Source organism: Stegodyphus dumicola, chromosome 2, assembly GCF_044657685.1.
Source record: "Stegodyphus dumicola isolate Sdum_Otavi_A_Nest chromosome 2, ASM4465768v1".
Lineage (NCBI taxonomy): Eukaryota > Metazoa > Arthropoda > Arachnida > Araneae > Eresidae > Stegodyphus > Stegodyphus dumicola.
The window spans coordinates 76,920,265-76,942,284 of NC_140769.1; the positions used below are offsets into that span (position 1 = coordinate 76,920,265).

Consider the following 22,020-nt stretch of genomic DNA (forward strand, 5'->3'; position numbering starts at 1 on the left):
AAGAAACTCTTTCTTCAATTTGATCTTTTACGAAAGAAACTTTTTCTTCAATTTGTCCAACTTTATTTTCAACTGTGTCAATTCTGCCTTCCATAGCTTCAAATTTATTTTCTATTATGCAGGTAATTTCTCTTTTCATTTCTTCTTGACATGCTTCAATCTTTTCTTGACCAGCTTGAACGACTTTCATTTCGTCCTTAACGGATTCCTGGCCCAATTTCATTTCTTCCTTAACGGATTCCTGGCCCAATTTCATTTCTTCTTTAATTTCTCCTTTAAATGAGGCAAAGGCTGATATTAACTGCCTTAATTGCTCTTCCATCGCTCTTGTTATTGGCATTCAAATCCCACTTCTGACACCAAAAATTGTTGCGTGCGTACGGGTTCGTTATGAAATGAATGCACAAGTCCGAGGAAAAATGAACAAAAATTTATTATTATCACAACAAAAATGCTTAAATTTTCTCAAATTATCATGCAGTATTACAATATCTTACAGTAGTTATCTTTTAACTACTCAAATGTCCAATAGAACGTAATTCAAAACAGCTAAAGAACGCTAATCCGCGAATTCGCTACAATCAACAAGAGCAGTTTTCTAAACAACAACAAACTGAGATGTTTTCCTCCTTTTATAAGATTTTAAAATAACGCGCTAGAATTTTCCAGTACTTTCTCGAAATCAAAAAGAGATATTTATTTAATGCACGCGCTCTTGTATTTTCAATTTTCCGGCTAGCTTTCTTTTAATATTCGTCACGCGCTGCACTGCGCTAGAAATACTCGTAAAACTATTTAATTTATAATTGAACTAACATTAACTTTTTAAATACCAAATTCGTAACAGTATGTTTCACAATTTTGGAACCTTTACGCTCAGTAGTTCGATGTATAGAGAGCTCAGAGTAGGCGGGTTTTAATTTTAACCACCTTGTATATATTTAAGTTTACCTCATTATTTTTATGTGAATGTACTCTGCTGATATTTTTACCTCTAAAATAAAAATTTTCACTTAATATGTTTTCATAATTTTGATTTTAGATTTATAGCTAAAATTACGTTCTTGACTTTTACGCAGATTTCATGTTTTAAACAAAAAGTACATTTACAGATCCATCGTCTAGTCACAAATAAGAAATAAAAACTATATGAATAATGTTTAAGTATTATTTATTAAGTTATGACAGATATATAATGAAATACATTAGCCAAACAGTTTAAAATTTGACAGAGAAGAAGTATCCCTAACAAAAGAATAGAGTATCTATTAATATAGGGATGTATAGGTTTCTTTTTAAAAACAATATATAGGTTTCTTTTTAAAAATTTTTAAAAATATTATATCCATTGAATTATATTTATTTATTGTTATAAAATATGTTTTTTTTTAAGAATAGGCAGAACAATAATTCGCTACAAAAGTTTATGTTCCCTCATTATCCCTTTGACAGAATAGTGTGTAAGGATCTTAAGTTTTACTAACGTTTATTTTATTTTAAATCTTTACTATCACTTCTTATTTTCTACTTCCGGCCAGAATTAAAAGCGTTAACTTATTTATGCAAAATTTGTCTGGCGAACGCCAAGTACTTAAGTTGCAGCTTTTTGCCAAGCGAGAGAGAGGAAGGAGTTAGTCAAAGCAGGCCGCTTGACTTAGAAGTTTACTCGGTTGCTGGTTGCCTTCCAGGCCAGAGGTTTAATCCTCGTGATAATTTTAAACGTATTGTAGTGTTAACAGTTCTCTGTACTACATACGGCTTCCTGTTAATATACGGCCAATCTTCCACGTTTATTATTCCAAATTTAAGTTAGAGTTTAGTTAAATATTTTTATATTCTTACGTTCAGACCACAAGTGGTTGGTCTCTGTATTCCGAAGTAGGGAAATTATTGTAAAGAGTGAAAAATAAAGGGTTTTGTATACCCTTCCTGTGTGTATTGTCTACTTCCCAAATTTATTAATTTATTTCTTTAGTAAGCTCCCTGTTCCGAGTCAGGGTCTTTGCATGTTCCCAAAGAAAGTAAGGCAGAACATTGAACCTGATAGTGGCACCCAACGAAGAAGAATAACCATGGCCGAGTTTCAAGAAGAACCTGTGCTGCCTGCAGAAGCGGCTCGGAATCCAGAAATGCCAGCTGCCGCCCTGGAAAGATTTTGTTACATCGTCCAGACCATGCGCGCTTCGATGAAACCAGAAGCAACATTTAATGGAAACTCACCGGTAACCAGTTTTTTGGGAAAATTGGATGACCACTTCATGCTCTACCCCGTGCACGAGTTTCAAAAATTTACCTTAGCTACCAGCGTTTGAGGGGCCAAGCGCTTAACTGGTTCAAATGTATAGGAAGAAGTCTCTTGGGTCAAGCAGGAAGTCCCACCTATACTTACGAGAATTTCAAGACTGCCCTAATAAAAGCCTTCCCTGTCGTAAGGGATCGTGCGAAATTAGAAACGGAACTTTTCAGCATATATCAGCAAAGAATCGAAAATCTCTCAAGCTTTATTTTAAGAAAAATTCACGTCTTCAAACTCTTGTATGGAAACCGTCCGGATCCTGAGATAATTCAAGTGATTTTGCCGAGTGCAAGACAAGTGATTTTGCCAAGTGCAAGACTTTATTGAATTAAGGAATCCGACTACACTGGAAAAGTTATTTGAGCTAGCAATCCAGTTTGAAAGTAGAAGAACGGCGGACATTGAAAGAAGACGCCAATATCAACAACGAAACCAATTTGGTGCGCCAAGACCACAGCAAAGTCAAGCACACGGCTACGGAAGCAAAGCGAATCAGTGGGCAAGGAAACCCGAGCATTCAAAAACAGCCGGCGAACGTCGACAGTTCAATAGCAACCCAGGAAAAAAGTCTCAAGGCCAGTGGAAAAAGAAGGAAAGCATGGAAACAAAAAAGGATTTAAACTAAAACGGATTTCTGCTGACGGGAGGGTGCGGAAATCCGAAGGCCAAGAAAACCCCTCTTCCTTCAAGTTAAATACAGTAATGGTGAAAAATTTGACTCTTCCGAAGATTGAAGTGTTGGTGAATAATATCCCAGCCACCGCACTCCTGGATACAGGCGCGCAGTGTTCCTGTGTGGCAGAAGATTTTTTTAGGAAGTATTTTCGGAAATACCCCATATATAATTCGGATAATACGACAGTGTTAGCGGCGCAAGGAGAAAGATGTAAGTGCATAGGTAAATTACCGCTATACATACGTATCAAGGACGAACAAGTAAAGGTTATGTTTTTTATAGTAAAGAATTTGCAAGCACATATTATCTTAGGAATAGATTTTCTTTCAGAGGCACAAGCGACGCTGGATTTTAATGAAGCGTCCCTTAAGCTGACGATGAAACCAGTTCGAGAAGAAAAGGCTGAACCGCCGATGTTAAACCTTGACCACCTGCCTAATGAAGAGCAACGAAGAATCCGACAAGTGGTAAGTGAATTTGCTTCGTTATTTAGTGATATTCCAGGATTTACTCAGGTTACTAACCATAGTATTGACACCGGAGATTCAATGCCAGTTCGCCACAAAGCATACCGGTATGATAAGAATAAGGAAAAAATTATAGAATGGCATATCACCGATATGCTACGTAAAAAGATCATAACGCCCATCTCAAATAGTTATGCTAGCCCGGTGGTTTTATGTAAGAAAAATAATGACTCTCCATTGACACATCCAAAAAGGTGGCGATTCGCTATTCACTACCGTAAATTAAAGTCCATAACTAAATATCCGGTATATCCGTTACCTATTATTGAAGAAATTCTAAGGAACATAACATCGACCAGATATATGACGACTTTAGACTTAACGACTGGTTATTTTCAAATAGGGATTAGGCCTGAGGACGTGCCTAAGACTGCTTTTATATCCAAGTCTGGCACTTATGCATTTCTGCGTATGCCGTTTGGCCTTTCAAGGGCACCGGCAACATTTCAGCGATGTATGGACATTGTGTTAAGGCCTGTTCTTGGAAAGTCCACATTTATCTATTTAGACGATATCATTATTACTAGTGATAATCTCGACCAACATGTACAGGATTTAAGACAGGTGTTTTCTTTATTAAATGAGGCCGGTCTAAAAGTTAATGTCGAAAAGTGCAAATTTGCAGCCCCTGAATTAAAATATTTAGGTTACAAAATATCTCAGAAAGGAATCGAGACAGACGAATCAAAAATAATCGCTGTACAAAAGTATCCGACTCCAAACACCGCGAAGAAGCTCTCTTCTTTTCTAGGACTTTGTTCATATTATAGGTTCTTTATAAAAGATTTTGCAGCTATTGCTGAACCATTGTTAAAATTAAAAAGGAAAAAGGCAAGATTCTCGTGGAATGCCGAAGCCAATAGTTCGTTCGAAAAATTAAAGCAAGCATAAACGCAAGCCCCTGTGTTGAAATTTCCTGAAAAGGATGAGAATTGAGAAATTTCAGCGAATGCTTCGGATTATGCGGTAGGATCGGTACTTTCACAAAATCAGCAGCCCGTGGCATTTTTTAGCCGAACTTTAAATCAAACACAAAGAAACTATTCCGCGACCGAGAGAGAGGCACTTGCAGTTCTGTTAGCAGTGCGAAAGTTCCGAGTCTATTTTGGAAAGGCGCCAATAACAGTGTACTGTGATCATGCGGCGGTAACTAGATTATACTCAGGGAAAAACTTATCCCCAAGGTTAATAAGATGGGCACTCAAGCTACAAGAATATAATCTGGTAATCAAGCATACCCCCGGAAAGGAAAATGTCGTAGCAGATGCCCTATCCAGAATTAAAATAGATGAAGAAGGTAATACTGTAAAGGTGGCAATGCTCACAGCATGTACAATAAATTCCCGAGAAACTGTAATAACCGAACTGGCTAAGGATCCTGAGTTTGGAAGCATTTATGAGTATTTAAAGGATCCTGAAAATTTTAGCCACCAAGATATTGTGGCGATAAGAAATAGGGCGGCCCATTACGAACTAATAGATGGTCTATTATTTTATACAAAAACTACGAATTTCGACCTGTTATCCCAGCTAGTCTTAGATTAAATATCCTGCAGGAGTTGCATGACAGCCCTTTAGCTTGTCATGCTGGTATTCGAAAAACTATCCAACGCGTACGCGAGGCAGTCTACTTTCCTGAACTGCAAAAGTTAACAAGGGCGTATGTCCAGTCCTGCCCAACATGTCAAGCAGTTAATTATATGAATTTCCGTCCGGCCGGGTTTCTAAATAGTAGTAAATCCGAATTTCCAAATGAAATAATTGGCATCGATTTATTGGGCCCTTTCCCAAAAAGTCAGTTAAATAAAAGTCGCTATCTCATTGTTATGGTTGATCATTTTAGTAAGTGGACCGAAATTGTTCCCTTAAAACGAGCCTCCGCGAAATTAGTTACTGATTCTATTTTAAATAAATATATTTTAAAATACGGGGCGCCCCTAAAAGTTATATCGGATAATGGTCCTCAATTTGTAAGTAATGTATTTGAAGACATGTGCCAAAAACTGGGCATACGTCATTTAAAAATGGTCCCGTATCGGCCGAAACCAAATATAGCGGAACGGGTCAATAGAAATATAGCGAAAATTATCCGTACTTATGTTAAAAATTTTCATAAAAGCTGGGATAACTATGTCAATGAATTTGCTTTCGCCCTTAGGACCGCAAAACATGATACAACGGGCAAAACTCCTGCTGAGTTATTTTTAGGCAGAAAGATTATAACGCCGCTAGATAAATTATTTTATGTGCAACAAAGAGCCCCAGAATTTAAAATGGGTGATATAGAAAAATTAATTAAAGAAGCAAAAAAGAATACTGAAGTAGCACAGAGAAAACAGAAGCTTTATTATGACATGAAACGATGAGGAGTAACTTATAAAGTAGGGGATGAAGTGTTAAAAATTAAGCATTCACTTTCTTCAGCACCAGAAGATAAAACTGCCAAATTTTTTCCACGATTTGAAGGACCCATATGTCATAGAAAAAATAACTCACGCTGTAGTGGTGTTAAAAGCCAGAAATGGTGAAACGTGCTCCGCAAACATTGATCAAATAAAACCCTACTATGATCGTAATAAAATGCAAATTTTCAAAGATCTTTTGCAGGATGCGACACGGCAGGCACAAGCTCCAGATGTGGAACAACGTCAAGCACAAGGACAAGCCATTAGGAGGCAGGAGCAATTGAAAAGAAAGTTTCCCCGCTGGAAAATTGAAGGTAACAAGAAAAAGAAGCCGTTCCACCGTCCAGAAAAGAGAGCTCACGAACACCCCCAGAATGAAGAAGGGAGAAGTACGACGAATCCAAAGAAAGCCAGGAGAAATAACGGCAACTATAACCTGGCTCCCAAACGGAAGATCGACTCATCGGACAGGACTCTCCGCAGCAAATGTCGCCGAACTGCGGAAGGGCCACCAGCGGCGGAGGAAAAGTTACAAGGAAAATTTGAACGGCCAGCAACGAGGTCCAAGCAGGAACGCGAAAGAAGTGTCCCGGTTCCACCAAGGCCAGCTGCCATCAAACGGCCAAGACCACAGGCAGAGGCGAAAAAGAAGGTATTCAAGGGTGACCGAACTGGAGAAAAAAGAAAGCTTCTAGAGGAAGGCACTGAAGGGCGAGCCCGCACAAGAAGGAGGATAAATCAAACGAGAATCTGCACTACCTTTCAGGACTGGGCTCAGAAAAGAATGTCCGAATATCACAAAGATAAGTAAAGTTTTATGTTACTTTGCAAACTTAAGTTAATCTTTCATTCTTACTGCAAGTGGCAGATTTCAAGAAGTTTTACCTCGTGCGAGGTCTACCTTTATCGCCAAAAGGGCGAGAAATGAGTTGTTACCGATTTTGGTATTATGTTTTTCAATTACTCGCGCGTAAAACTAAAGTTGATGTATAATAGCGATGTGTAAATACCTAAATATTGTAAAAGTTATTGTATAAATTTTATTTAAAACTTTCGGGCAAGAAAGAAGTTTTAGTCTGAAAGACTTTTTGAAATGTAGTATTTCAATGTAGAAGAATTGGCACTTGCTTTGAAAAGAATAGAAGTTAACAATGTACTACTAATGTACGTTTTCAAATGCGTAAAATTAACGGCATGTTAATATGTTCTTATATACAATGTGAACTGTTATTTTAAATGTTAAGAAATATCGTGATATGGTAAAAGTGAAAGTAATGTGAAAATTTTTTTTTTATTCGTGTGACTGTAAAAAGACCAAATTATGGTGAATATGTGTTAAAGGTTGAATGAATGTAGTTAGGCTCTCTGACGCTACACTTCAGAGTTAGCCACTTTCAGAATAGTACCTCAGGGTTTAGAGTTGAAGATAGGGTGTGTTACGAGGTCTTGTCATGTTGAATTTTAACACGTTAGTGTTTTGATTGTAGGAGGCAGTGTTGAACACGTATACATAAACACATTCGTGTTTGGTGTTCTTTTACAACACATATCAGAGAGCACGGGGAGAGATGATTAAGATAGTCATGAATGAAATAAGAATGTTAAGAGAAATATAAATATGCATGTTACTTGCCATTTCATTGTGCAACATTTCATTAAACTAGTTTTTCTTCCAGATCTCTGGAAGGAACCAGATTTGAATAAAAGCTCTTGTTTAGATGCAGTACAGATGAAAAACTGGGTGTCCATGGAGCTGCTATTGTAAAAACAATTTTTTTTTTTTTTTTAATTTCTAGTTTCTAGTAAGAAATGTTTGTAAAAGATTGGCCTCGCGTTAGATTCTAGAGCTAAAAGTTTTCAACAAGGTCGTTTTAGACCTCAGTTTCAAACTAATTAACTCTGGCGGGAAGTATGTAAGGATCTTAAGTTTTACTAACGTTTATTTTTTTTTTAAATCTTTACTATCAGTTCTTATTTTCTACTTCCGGCCAGAATTAAAAGCGTTAACTTATTTATGCAAAATTTGTCTGGCGAACGCCAAGTATTTAAGTTGTGGCTTTTTGCCAAGCGAGAGAGAGGAAGGAGTTAGTCGAAGCAGGCCGCTTGCCTTAGAAGTTTACTCGGTTGCTGGTTGCCTTCCAGGCCAGAGGTTTAATCCTCGTGATAATTTTAAACGTATTGTAGTGTTAACAGTTCTCTGTACTACATACGGCTTCCTGTTAATATACGGCCAATCTTCCACGTTTATTATTCCAAATTTAAGTTAGAGTTTAGTTAAATATTTTTATATTCTTACGTTCAGACCACAAGTGGTTGATCTCTGTATTCCGAAGTAGGGAAATTATTGTAAAGAGTGAAAAATAAAGGGTTTTGTATACCCTTCCTGTGTATCCTGTCTACTTCCCACATTTATTGAACATAGCTTTAGTAAGCTCCCTGTTCCGAGTCAGGGTCTTTGCATGTTCCCAAAGAAAGTAAGGCGGAACATTGAACCTGATAAGTGTACGACCATCTTATGCTGTTATCACATCTATAGACGCGCGCGCTTACCCGGGACAATTCCGGAGAAACGAGATTCTAGTAGCACGGCTTTAAGCGGCAGGCTTCCGAGAAATGTTTCGTCTAGCTAGGGGGAACGTGTCTCGGCTACGAGCAACATTTTAAAACTTTTCCGAAAATGTTCCGGCTGGAGACGTGTTCCTCGAACGTTCAACCAATCAGACGAAAGGTCAGCTTCTGAAGGATCACGGGTAACTTTCAATATGGCGATGGCTCTCACTGTGAAGTGATGGACGGTGGAAATAGAGGCCGATTTAATTATTGCTGTTTTGTTGTAATACAACTACCCGAGTCATTTTTTAAATGTGTATATATTCATTAAATATATAATCGTGGAAATTTCAGAGTTGACATTATTTTACGACGTTCTTGCATTTCGGATTTGTTTACAAATTGTTCGTAGCCAAAAGTTCGCCAAATTTGTCGTATTTCGTGCTGATCGTGTATTATAACACTGTTATATAATAGAATTTTATTTTTTAAATTTAAGTTGAATAAATTTTTAAAATCCGTTTGTATATGCGCAGCTTTTCTCCTAATTACTTATCTTTTAAATTGTTAACTGTATAATCAGTGACACATTTTAAACAGCATAAAAGATGCATAAAAAAGAAAAGCATAGCTTATGTAATAATGAGAATACTCATTAAATTTGTCTATTATTTTCATGTTATTAATGAAATACTTTTTGAATTATAAATACATTAGAAACTATACTTTTATTGGAAATGCTACATATTGAAACATTGAAAATTTATGGATTTATTATTATGCATGATGAAAAACATTTGTATATACATTCATTAATATAAATCTTATTCATTACATTAATACTAATAAATATATATTAACAACTTCTAAAACATCGCATCTCTCTATCTGTATGTAAATATATGACTTATTAGATGTGTATATATATATGTATGTATGAATACAAAATGAACATTGCCAAGAAGTTTATTTGAAGTTACTTTTAATTCAGATAACGATTATGTAATTGGCAGCAACTATAGTTATCAGTTCTTTGCAAATTATTATGGGTATGTAATAATCAGTTGAAAAATAATTGATGAGTATTTGAGTACTAAAGAGTGTACACATTTTGTTATTGGGTTAATTCATAATTATATCATACGTATGATCTACGTAATAAAAACATGACTAATAAATAATAAGAAATGTAACAACTGTGCATTTATAACATTTGATTACTTAAAACAGCGCTCAACTGATTATCACCTTCATGTCTGTTTACATAATGAATTGCACTTTCCAATTAAGTGCACGGGCCTACTAGTGGCCGAAGCGTCGTTGAACACTGGTAGTTCTGTCTCAGGTTAGAATGCCGCGAACGGGCTGGCTACATGACGTTTCCTTGGTTTGCCCCATTTGTAACTGGTATACGAGCCAGTTTTAAAAAATCTTCTACAAAGGGATCCCTCCTGTTGTTATCCCTCGAGGCTTTGCGGTAATCACATAAAACCAACTGAGCCCACCAGCGGCAGAGCGGTAAAGTCGCTGAACACTGGTAGTTCGGTCCGAGGTTCGAATCCCGCGAACGGGCTGGCTGCATGGACGCTTTCGTGGTTTTCCCCATGTGTAACGGGTATACTAGCCAGTTTCCCTTAGAAAGTCCTCCCCGAAGGCATCCCTTCCCTTAGGCAGATAGCCCTAGTGTGCTTTGCTGTAATCTCAATAAATCAAACCATAAAACAAACTCATGATGTGAACACCTAATTTCTAGAGTTGGTATAATTAATGTATTTTAGGTATATTACCGAGTGTTCTATGGGACAGTAAACAACTCGCACATGTTTGATTGCTCATGTATTCATATGCTTTATTTGATCTTCATTTTGCTGAATAGTATCTGCTGGCTGTGAGGAGGTAAATATCAGCCATATAGATTTCTGTCATTTGAATGGACAAAACAGTAATTATGAGCCATAAAGTCAGTCAGAAAATGCTTTCACCAGGTCACAAATTTTCCAGTGAGCCATCAAATTTTCATTGAAATGCAGACAACAGAAAATACACATAAGCAATGTGTGATAAATAGACTTATCCAGCACATGTTTTTAAACTATTCTTAGAGTGTATACAGAATTTGGCTATTACTGATGTAATTGATTGCTATAACCAGAAGTGTGTTTATCTGTTACATGAAGTGCCAGAGTGGAGATCAAAGTGATTAACTTGATAGCAATCACCTTTCTATTATCTTCCATTGCTAACAATAAAGTTTAAAACGAAAAGCGTGTGAGCGATTCAAAACAACACGAAGAAGCGAATGTCACTTGAAAGGAAACGTCACTTTCGCCAATCTGAGCGATAACTGATTCTTGTTTGGCTTTCAGCCTGTTTGCCAAGTGAAGATGGTAACCCTATTTCGCCAGAGGCCGTTTCTCAGAACTGTTGCTACAAACGTTTTGTCCCGGCAACAAACAGCTAATGTGATAACGGCTTTACTGCAGCTCATATTTTATACGGCATGTGCAGTTACATTGATAAAAACTCAAGCTTATAAATGAAAAAAAGGGAGAGATTCTTTGGTAAACACGGATGCCATGACGAAGTATTACGATTTACTGAAAATTCAACAATACAAACCTTGCACCTACTTGTAACAATAAGTTTCATCATCTGTATTGTCTCAGACAAAAATAGCTCAACTGCGAATCTTTTCCTCATTTACAGAACAACGATAAGAAAAATAACAGTTCCTACCGTAATTATATATATAAAATTACTAAATTTTTGCAAAAAAAAAAAAAATATTGATGTATAATATGATTTTAATCTACACCTCCTTGACACTGGGTAATTCTGTAACACATTAATCATCAAATGCCAAAAATACGAAATCCTTTCAATTAATCAAAATTCAAATGCTATTATGTACCCACAATGAATAATGTTACAAGGGTACATTTGGCGGCTTTGACTCACCGAAACGGTTTAGTCACACAAGCTAGCGGGAATGGCAAACGAAAATCCCTAGATACATTTACTGACTTCGTCAGAAAAAATCATTTTTCAATGTCTTCAAATGAGACAAGTGCATTCGCAGTGCCTTGTTTTACGCAGAGAATTCTTTATGGGAAACTTTATATGCAAATGAAGGTCTCGAGCGATGTTTTGTGTATATATATATATTCAGAGAATATAAAGTAAGCGGGGAAGTTCTTCTCCTTGTGTTCTACGGACGAAAATATGCTGAATTTGATTGAATGCCAGGAAGAATACATTTCAAAGAGGATATTTGGTTACACAAATCAGTATAAATTTTATTGAATAAATATGAGCTTCGAAACGAGTTGCGATTTTTATTGAATGTGAAACTGTCCATCTAGAATGCGGTACAGCAAGCTAAGGCTTATATCGTTGATTTTGTTACTACTAAAATTCAATATAAAATGTCATTAACGAGTATTTTGAGTCTTACATGGTCGTTATAATTTAGGCTTGTAACAAATAGCTTAAGCATGCATTTTGTTCTTGAAGAATCATAGGCTTTCAACGTAGATATGAAGAAATTTGAGCCATCAGTAACTACAGGCTACAGCCAAAAAACACTGGTGATTTATCCCATCCCTGATAATGAATGGGCAAATTACACTGAGTTTCAGCGATTTATTTCTCAGTATGTAGTGCAATTACAAGTCCAGTTCTCTATGCCAAATCCTTCATCAATCCTATCAGACTGACAGTATTTGAGTGCTTTTCTATAGGTATAGTAAAGTAGCCAGAGCTATTACCGCCCCTTTTGATGTACGTCAAAAAAAATTATAAAATATCAAAGGCAACATATAAATATATAAATAAATAAATTATGTTTATTTTTGGAAAAAAATAATTCCATCATTCTAAAATGCTATTTTGTTTATTTTTCTATTAGGAAAATTGAGGCATTTTAGAAGCTTGTGTCATTATTCCAGGTGCTTTCTGAAAACATTCTTAAAAGCAAGGTACTCATTTTAGAAAAAATACTTTCACAAGTAACATAGTATCTTTGAGGAAACATTGTTACAATACATGCACCTTCGTTTTGAAGACTGTATTTTTAACTCCAAAAGTTTAAAGCGCCATCCTACGATCTATTTGTTTCGTTATCTGGAAGCAATGTATGTGTGTGTGGGGGGGCGACTTTAAAGTATTTCTTTTTCAGCGAGGAATTGTGCCTACACCATTGTCATCACAATTTAATTTACTTACGTATTTTTCATTCAAGTGTTTCAAAAACAAATTTCATTCAAATTCAAGTATACTTTCAGTGAGTAAGGAAGCCATAGTACGACTATCAAGCTGTAGAAACCCCGCTGTGATTGCCTTCGCATACTTTACGCAGTGTAGAAACAATTCCTTCTCAATTCAATTTTCGTATTACAGTTCTCGTGGTTTTTCACATGTATAACGAGTATATGAGCCAGTTTCCCTTAGAAAGTCCTCAACGAAGGCATTCCTCCCCTTAGGCAGATACTCCTAGTGTGCTTTGCCGTAATTAAATAAACCAAACCGTATTACAGTTCTGCGTCTCGCTATTCTACACCTCGGCGATGACCAAGTGAATAAGACTGCTGAATATCGCCAGTTCAAATCAAATCTCAAAGAATGGGCTGGATGCATGAGTTTTTCGTTATTTATTTTACGTGTAACGTAGGGTATGTAACGTTGTATTCACCATGTCTCACGTGAATGCAAGGCAGTGCCTCTTTCGTAACAACATGAAAATAAGTCACTTCCCATTTTCTAGGGCTTAAGTGAGCATAATACAATAAATCACAATCTTTCTGCTCCGACGGTTCATTTGACTAAATCCCGTAAACTTACACTTGCCTTGGGAGTGATACACCGCCCAGGGGGAACCGCTCCACCTAGCTACGCTACTGTATATACACAATAATTAAAAAATATTTTATTTAGATGCCAAAACATTTTATGTACATTTTCAAATCTTTATGATAGTTATGTATAAGACACATACTACATAACGGCGCATGCATGTGTATTAAAATTTTATATTGCGTATACATATACCTAATTCACTCCAGTATTTTTCTCCCGAGTCGTTTACCACAAAGCTCAGAACATTTTTTTAAGCTTTCACATAACTCTCCTCTTCTTCAAGACGTCCAGAAAATGAGCTGTCCTAAATTTTAAAACGGATTCGTGGAAGTAGGAATGAGCCCACGTGGGAATTCTTTCCATCTTACTAATTCATTTGCTAGTGGAATTTGAGCTTTGATTGATGAATTAATAACACTGAAGAGCTGCAAGAAAATGGAGGTATCTCGGACCTGAAGATAAACTAAATGGTGACGAAAACTATTACAACGAAGAAGATGGCGATGACTTCCAAGCTGTAGAAGACAGAACCCCACCCTTTCAGCAGCATTACATGATCACAGGCCCAGAGAATATAAGCAGACAACAATGAAAACGGGTGAGATTCAAAATACAGGGCATCAGAAACGAAGATATCCCACGAGTTGGTGCAATGTTAATATTACTACATCCTCTGACTGGAATGTAGGTTTCCTTTAAATAATAGCTACCGATATGAATACTCTTAACTTGTTTTATCTTTAGTGTAATTGCGACCACCGGAAATTAAATTATTCGCATAACTTTCTCCACTCGATTTTCGTACAGTAAAATTAGTATTAAAAAAAAAAAAAAAAAAAAAAAAAAAGAGGGGAAATACACGAATAAATACAGTGTATCCAACATTATTTAATACTTCATACACAAATATACCTATGTGCATACACAAGCACCCACGCATTAATATATACAAACATATATAAATAGACATAAAAATCCAACAAAATTATTTCAAATAGAAAGAAGCTTAATAACATTTTCCAAGTAGCTAAATTTAGCCATCATTCTAATATTCAGATCGCTAACCGGTTCTTTCAATGATATATCGCAAAGAATCCAAACAATAATATCCACAAATAAACTTTTAGGATTACATAAAGTGGCGGTATGGCGGCGAACAACTAGCGAAATTTTCAGCTCCATTACCTTGCACTGTATACAATTTAATTTCAGGAGTAGAGGGCAGAAAACTCAACCATGCAGGTAAAATCACCAAATATTCGACGCATAAAATGCAGAGTGCTGGGTAACATATGGTCAGGAGGAACACCGCAGCCTAAAAATAAACAAATAAATACGCGAACAGCGAGCGCATCAGTAAGTAGCCATCCGATGCACCTGCTTTGCGAATAATTACTGCACTCCTCCCAACCGCTAAACCAAAAAATGGGGCAAAGAGAAAGGGGATGCACTAAAAATATGCAGCAGCTTTCTCTTCTAGGCTCATACATAATCGCTATTTTCAAATTTTTTTTCCTCTTCCGACGAACTTCTGCGCGCGAGAATGGAAGCTCCAAAAAAGATAAATAAAAGTACTTCAACTACAAATCGATATTCGATATAAGCTTCGCATAACTTCGAAGGGGAGGGGAATTTTCTAAACATCCCATCCCCCCACCGGAACAGAATGCGAAGAATCCTCATCGTAAGGGATTCTTGATGTGAAAATAAAAACACATTCGGGATTTTTTTCCCCTACCCTAGATGCTTAAGTTATCGTCTTGCTTTCAGAGAATTTTTTTACGCTCCTTATCCTTAAATTCTAAAGTGAGAAGAACGTAGAAACTTTCTCTTTCACTTTCAACCATGGTACTCCGTTTAAGGTATTTTTGGGTGATAAAAATTCGTCCTGTTAGATATGTTATCTGAAAGTGATATGAAATTTTCGGAGCTCTTTATACAAAGTAATCAATCAATAGTAGTAAGAAACCAGTTTTACGCTTTCCAAATATGTATCGTTTAAAGCAATTTAAAGTAAAACGTTGTTTTAGTTTTACAGTTTTCCGACAATTGAAAAACTGGATCTTTTTTTTAATACTTGAAGAACTGCGAATATTACTGAATGTGTTAAAATCCGGAGTAATACGGTATCTAAGAAAAAGACTTTGGGAGAGACTTCAAAAACAATTTATTAAAAAATCAGTGCGGTACAATATTTTCCTATAGTAACATCCTGTTTGTCTTATGTTTCATAATTATGATAATTAAGCTGATATTTAATATTTCCTTTGGATTTGTATAGTAAGTGATCTACACCGATGTGCACGGATTTGTGTAACTAAATGTGTGTCTGCGTCATTAAAAATAAATATGTGTCTAGCGTGTTTTTCGAATTCCTTTCAGATGACAACTTTGAGAGTTAGAATTTGAAAAATACATTAAACCACAATGAACCACAAGACTTTCCAGGAATGGCAATGTTGAATTTCCCGACAAGACCCAGATGCGTATTTGTACATTGTCAAGTAATAGCTATGTATGTAGAAAAATAATTAATACTAGACTTTGAATATTCCAAGAATAAAGATTTGCCATCTATATAATTATAACATTAAGTAAGCATAATAAATAACTAAGCTACGATTATTCAAGCTTAGTTTCCGCAAAGGGGGAGTAAGAGCAAGATAAAATTTAGTGGAGCCTTTAAAACTTTCCAATCTAATTATACATTATATATCCCAATCTAATTATACAGTCTCACTATACATCGTCAGTAGTGTTTAGTGAGTTAAAGCTCCGCATTAAACATTTGTTAAAGCGAAATGTTACTTCACCTTCGGGAAGTTCCTTTACGAAACCACGATTCTAAGCAGTGTCGGTCTTGTACCACATTCCCAGTTATTTAAGTCTGCAATACTTTCACTAGGTAGTATATCTCACACAATAATTACTGCTTTAGAATTCATTAAGTATTCTGGTGATTCGCACTATTCTTCACATGTTAAGCAGAATTTGCAGCCCCGTGTGTTTTTCTCCTTGAGCTATTTCTAGATGCTTCTCTTGCTGCATGAGTTTATTTCAATAAAGATGCTTCTCTTGCTGCATGAGTTTATTTCAATAAAGATTCAATTTCTTTCTACTCATCTGGAACACAATCAGAGCTATGCCTACATATTTTTTACCTGAGTCAAAGTACTAAGTGGGTGTACATGTTTACGACCAATGGGTACGATAAGAAAGGCCCGGTAAGGACGTCTGTGGACAGATTGTATAAATATATTGTTGCGTGCGTACGGGTTCGCTATAGCTTGAATGCAAAGTTTCGATGATAGGTTGCTAAAATTTATTTTATTAAAATAAACACTTCAGAGATCTGAACTTTCCACAAAAATATTCGTACAACTCTTCACAATATCACAGAGTACACTGCATGTAGCTACACTTCAGACTGCTATGAACGTTACATGCAACGGAATGCAAAGCGCAGTCAAAGAGCGAAGCTATACACGGAACTCACGTTGAGCTAATAGCTAATAATAACTGAGAGCAGATGCTGTCACTAGCCTTATATAGTTTTATATAGTTATAATATAGGCCTTATATAGTTACGGTTACAGCTAACATAGTGATCAATTACAATACATATTATGGTGATACAGGGACAAGACTAAAAAATCGCCAAATTGGTCGCCAAGTTCGGCGACTTCTGGTGATTTTTCGCCCAATTTTGTGGCAAAATAAATCACCAAGCCACTGTCAGCTTGGCGATATCTCGCCAAATTACCGAAATACCCATTTAATGTGTTAAACTGACTTGCCCCTACATTCTTACTTTTCCGGCAAAGCTTCCCTCTCTCTATTGTTCATGTTACACAGACAAATACAATAATTTCACACATAACTGCATTAAAATTACCTATCTATATACGAAATTCATAACAATATTCATATATGCAATACAAATTAACTATATCTGCTGAATTTTATATTCATTAAAAGTAACTATTTCAAATTATAATACAATAATTCTTGTAACAATATTTAATTACAGCTTTATATATTCTAAAAATTGAACATATACAATGATTTACAATTTTGAAATGAAAAGCACTTAAAAATAGACTGTTTGTTAAATAGCAAAATAATCCATGACAGTTTTTAACTAATATTTATAATCCTAGGCAGATTGTAAGACTAATGCAAACTGAACATAATTTGGTTTACAATTAACGGAAACTGAAAAATTAACGCAAAGTGAATAAAATAAATTTTCCAAATGGTTTTAATAACAAAACCAGTTGGATTTTCTAAAACTATCCCAAGTTATTTCCATGGCTGGTTGGAATTCTTTTAAAAACAATCTCATCTTAATAACATGTTAAAAACAATGATTCATGAATATATAATTTTACAGTACACTATATATTTACTACAGTATGTATAATTTAAAAAATGTAAGTACAATTTTAAAATTTAGAGTTAACATTCGTAGCATAACGCCAATTTTAGAACTATCGAGATTTAATTGACGCTATATACTATATATCTTTATTTTTACCAAGGGTCTTCAATTGATTTAGCAGGCTTCAATGTGATAATTTCGTCAGAACGATAAGAGTTTGCCACTAATTTTTATTCGCAGAAATAAGCAAATTTACCGTTTCTGGTCTAACTGAATTCGATGTTATATTTTTTAAATCTTAAACAGTTCATGTCATACATTTGTATCTCTTTCTTCGTGTTTCATTCTTTCAGAAACAGTATTTTTGAAAATTTCTTTAGTAAAATTTAGTAGCCGTTTCTTTTAAATGTATTTTTTTATATCAAAGGAAGAATCACAGAACAAAGCTAGATTTTTTTAAATTTTATTTTATTTATTTATTTATTTATTTTGTTATGGTGTGTGTGTCAAAATAAATTACATTAGAATTAGCCAGAACAATTTGCCTTAAATCCTCCACAAATTATTCAAAATTTTAAATCTTTTTTATTTCATTGAATCTAAAAAATTCATTTATTTCTTCACTATAAATAATATAACAACAGATACATACTCACACAAAAAGAGAGAAGCTATATCTTACCTTACATATTTAATTCCAGTAAAAGGGGAAAAAAATGAGAACAACTAATGCACCGGTTCGTTTAAACTGTCTAACAATATGCTTCTGTTTCAGAAATAACTATAAACGAAAGCATAGTATAGTTGCCCGGGCAAATTAAATATGGATACAAGAGGATAAAAGGCAAATTCAGACAAAGGGCAGCTCAAAACATGCGCCACGTTCATTGGCAAATGTTACACAAAAAATAGATCAAAGACTAATAATAATAAGTAAGGTAGTACACATTTTTACAACACCGCCAAAATCACATCCATGCATTAGATGCCTGGCTACGAAAATGGAAAAATTAAGGTATATATTGACAAAACTCTTGCAATATTACATACCAGGAAGAAGATCATTAATCAGCATCTGCAATTCGATGGAGAAACTCTCTTCCTGGGCTAAGCAAGTCCCTTATCTTCTGGTGATCCTCACAAATTCTTTCACATTGTAGCCACACATACATTCTATTATCTAGAAGTGTCGGTGCGTAAGCTAGACTCTACTCCCAATTGCCCGAAAACAACGCTCTATCTATTGATAACAAATTACTCATTTATAAGTACATCTTGCGCCCATGCTCTGTTTTGCTCTGAGCACGCCCAGAACAGTGTTCTGAAGCAGATTACGGATGCACCATGGCACATTCGTGATTACACTATTCATAAGAAGCTTGGCATTGTCAAGCTCAGAACCCTTTACTACCAACTTGCTAACGTTTTCGTTGCTGTATGAGAAATAGTAACAACAATGAACTGCGAACTTAAATTACGATTAATATTATGATGTGTAAAATATAAGACGGGCTACGCCTATTCTCAATCTTAGAATTATTATGAAAGATTAATGTATTATTACTTTGCTTTCTTTTCCTACTTATGTTGTATGTTTGTGTATTTCTGTATGAAAGTTTTACTCTACCTTTCCACTGCTAGTATGACTTTTTGCACTTACTCACCGTCGCTCATTTTGCCAGCTCCATGGCTTTCTGAGGCTTCTCCCCATTTATTCATTTTATAGTATAAATTTTAATACTTTTTATATTATTAAAAAGAAAAAATATGAGCATAAATCTATATATATAATTTTATTATAATAAATCTTTAGTTAAGATACTATTTACAAGCTTCGTATCTTTCGATTAGGAGTATGGTTTGCCCAGGTATCAAACATCGTTCCAAAAGAGGTAAGGTACATATTTTCAAACACTCTCGCTCAGTTTCTGATGCTATTCCAATGAGCCTTTGTGCGTCATGCTGCAAAACGTTGTCGTCGCATGTATGCTGAGTTAGAGGTCCTAGGACAACTCATTATGGTGAAGTACAAATTGATGGGAGACAGAGTAGTTGGAAGTATGTTATTTTTATGCATGTTTAGTCCAAGCAGCTCGTTACAAGTTTAAATTAAGCTCAACGTGCTACTTCCAATAATAAATTTTAATGTCAGAACATAATGAATACATGTACTTCTCTGAAACCTCATCTCTTCTGAGAACAAATATATATTATTAATTCTTTTAATTCAGGCTGATTGTTTATAACATACAACTCTTTTTCATATTCATCGGTGTATTCCAGAGTTGAAAATTAAAATCATATTTTATTTTTTTAAATGAATTTCTAAATTTTCGTAGATAATTTGGCACCTTTTCTATTCGTTCATCTGAGGCAAGTACCTCACTTGCCACACCCTTGTGCCAGCTCAGCACACAATAATCAAGGAGATCTCTACAAATCCACAGCACATAGCATTACACTGTTTTGAATAAAAGAAATGAATTTTTTTTAGATCTTCTACATGAATTTTTCAACCAGACTTCAAAAACAAATAAACAATAAATGTCATCGGAAAGTGCGCAAACAGTAGAGCAAATTAACTCGCAAGTTATACGAAATAAACATAAAAAAAACCTCCTCAAAGTAGGAAATAACAGATCAAACTGCCGCATGTGTCACACCCTGACAAGGAAGCATATTTCGAAAACTTCTGCATTCACGGGATCTGCAAAACACCTCGAGCTGCACACTTTTTTTTTTTTTTTTTAAAATTTATACAAGGAATCCTCCCCACATTTGTTACGAGTATTATTTAAATCCAAAGTAAGTCATTGGCATTCAGTGAGCATCGTTCCAAAAGAAATTCGTTTAACCCTCTCGCGCTCAGAGGGGTGAAGATGGGGGTAGGCGTACAAAGGAATCTTAAAAAAGGGGCAGGAATAAAGGCTCCGGCCGATGCAGGGAAGGAGGCAAAATATCACATTAGCATTCCTATACAAAACCCAAACCACAGCATTCTTTAATTCCCAGTGCAGTTCTTTATACGCATCCGAATGACACGATGCCTTTAAGACTCGCAGTATTGACCATAAAACTTCACACAACCCTTCAGACCTTTTTTTTTTAATTCTTTTTTTGGTCTCCCAGAAGATAATAAGTTACAAAAGAAATGTGAGAACACGGCTACGGAACGGCACCAAATAAATTTAAAATAACGAGAGGGAAAAAAAAAAGTAAATTCCCATGGACCATTCTAAATTAAGCAGCACGTACTTGAAAGGGAACCGGACTAGTAGGGAAGCAAGTGAGATTATGCAAAATAAGCGGGACGAAAGAGATATGTATAGATAATTGAATATTTTTGTAATGAAATGCGAAATAAAATTTATTGCCGCGAAATGCAGTGACTCAGAGAAGAAAAGTATGAATAATAATACGATTTTTAGCGAAAGGAATATCAGAAAAAAAAAAAAAAGAACTTACAAAATGAAATTCAAATATATTCTAATATCCTCCAAATGTCATCAGATTAGATGAAATAATACTGGATAAGAATTTTATATCTATTCAGGTTAAAATTTCTAAAGCGGAATTCGATACGAACACCAAACTGATTTAATATTAAAAAAGGCCTAATATTCAGCAATATCCCTTCCTCAATCTATGATGTGAATATAAGTTTTCTTAAAAAAGTCCTCAACAAAGGCATCATCCCTTCCCTATGGCAGACAGACATTCGTTTGCCTTACATAAAAAGGACCCCCCCCCCAAAAAAAAACTTCAAGTCCATGAACTTTTCGCTTCGCTTTTCTTTTTAAATAACTACTATCGTTTAACAGAACCGAATTTAAGCCTTCAAATAAAATTAAAACATAATAAAACACAATATTTATATTGCGCCCAAGCGACTTTTTTTAAACTTTTTATGTGTTACCTTTATTTATCAAATATCACGTTCTTCGCACTTAAACCATTAAATTCAATTCAATAGCAATATCACAAAATATTTAGAAAGAAGGTATCTATAGAATTTTCAATACACGGTCTCGCCCCCCGGGCTGGAGATAATTCCCCCCCGTACAGTGTTGCCATTGCTCGTTTTGAAATCGTTGAGCTTCTTAATGAAAACTTCGTTAAAGTTTTACTAAATATGAAATAGATGATAAAATAAATTAAAAATTCGGGCTTCCAGATGCCCCTGTTCGAGTGGAGGACTACGTTATTCAAAATTTGATGTTTTCAAATACTGTTATTTTCGGAAAAAAAAATTTTTTTTCATTCTGATTCTTCAGTATTTAATTTTTTAAGATATAACGCAGGGTTCTGATATTTGGTGGTAACAATTTGAA

General features: G+C 35.2%; 1 protein-coding gene across 1 annotated transcript in view; it reads right to left on the reverse strand.

Annotated features, from left to right (window-relative positions):
- The window catches only part of LOC118185763 (uncharacterized), an 831,500-nt gene that overhangs the window by 718,675 nt on the left and 90,805 nt on the right, over positions 1 to 22,020 (reverse strand). The window lies entirely within an intron of this gene.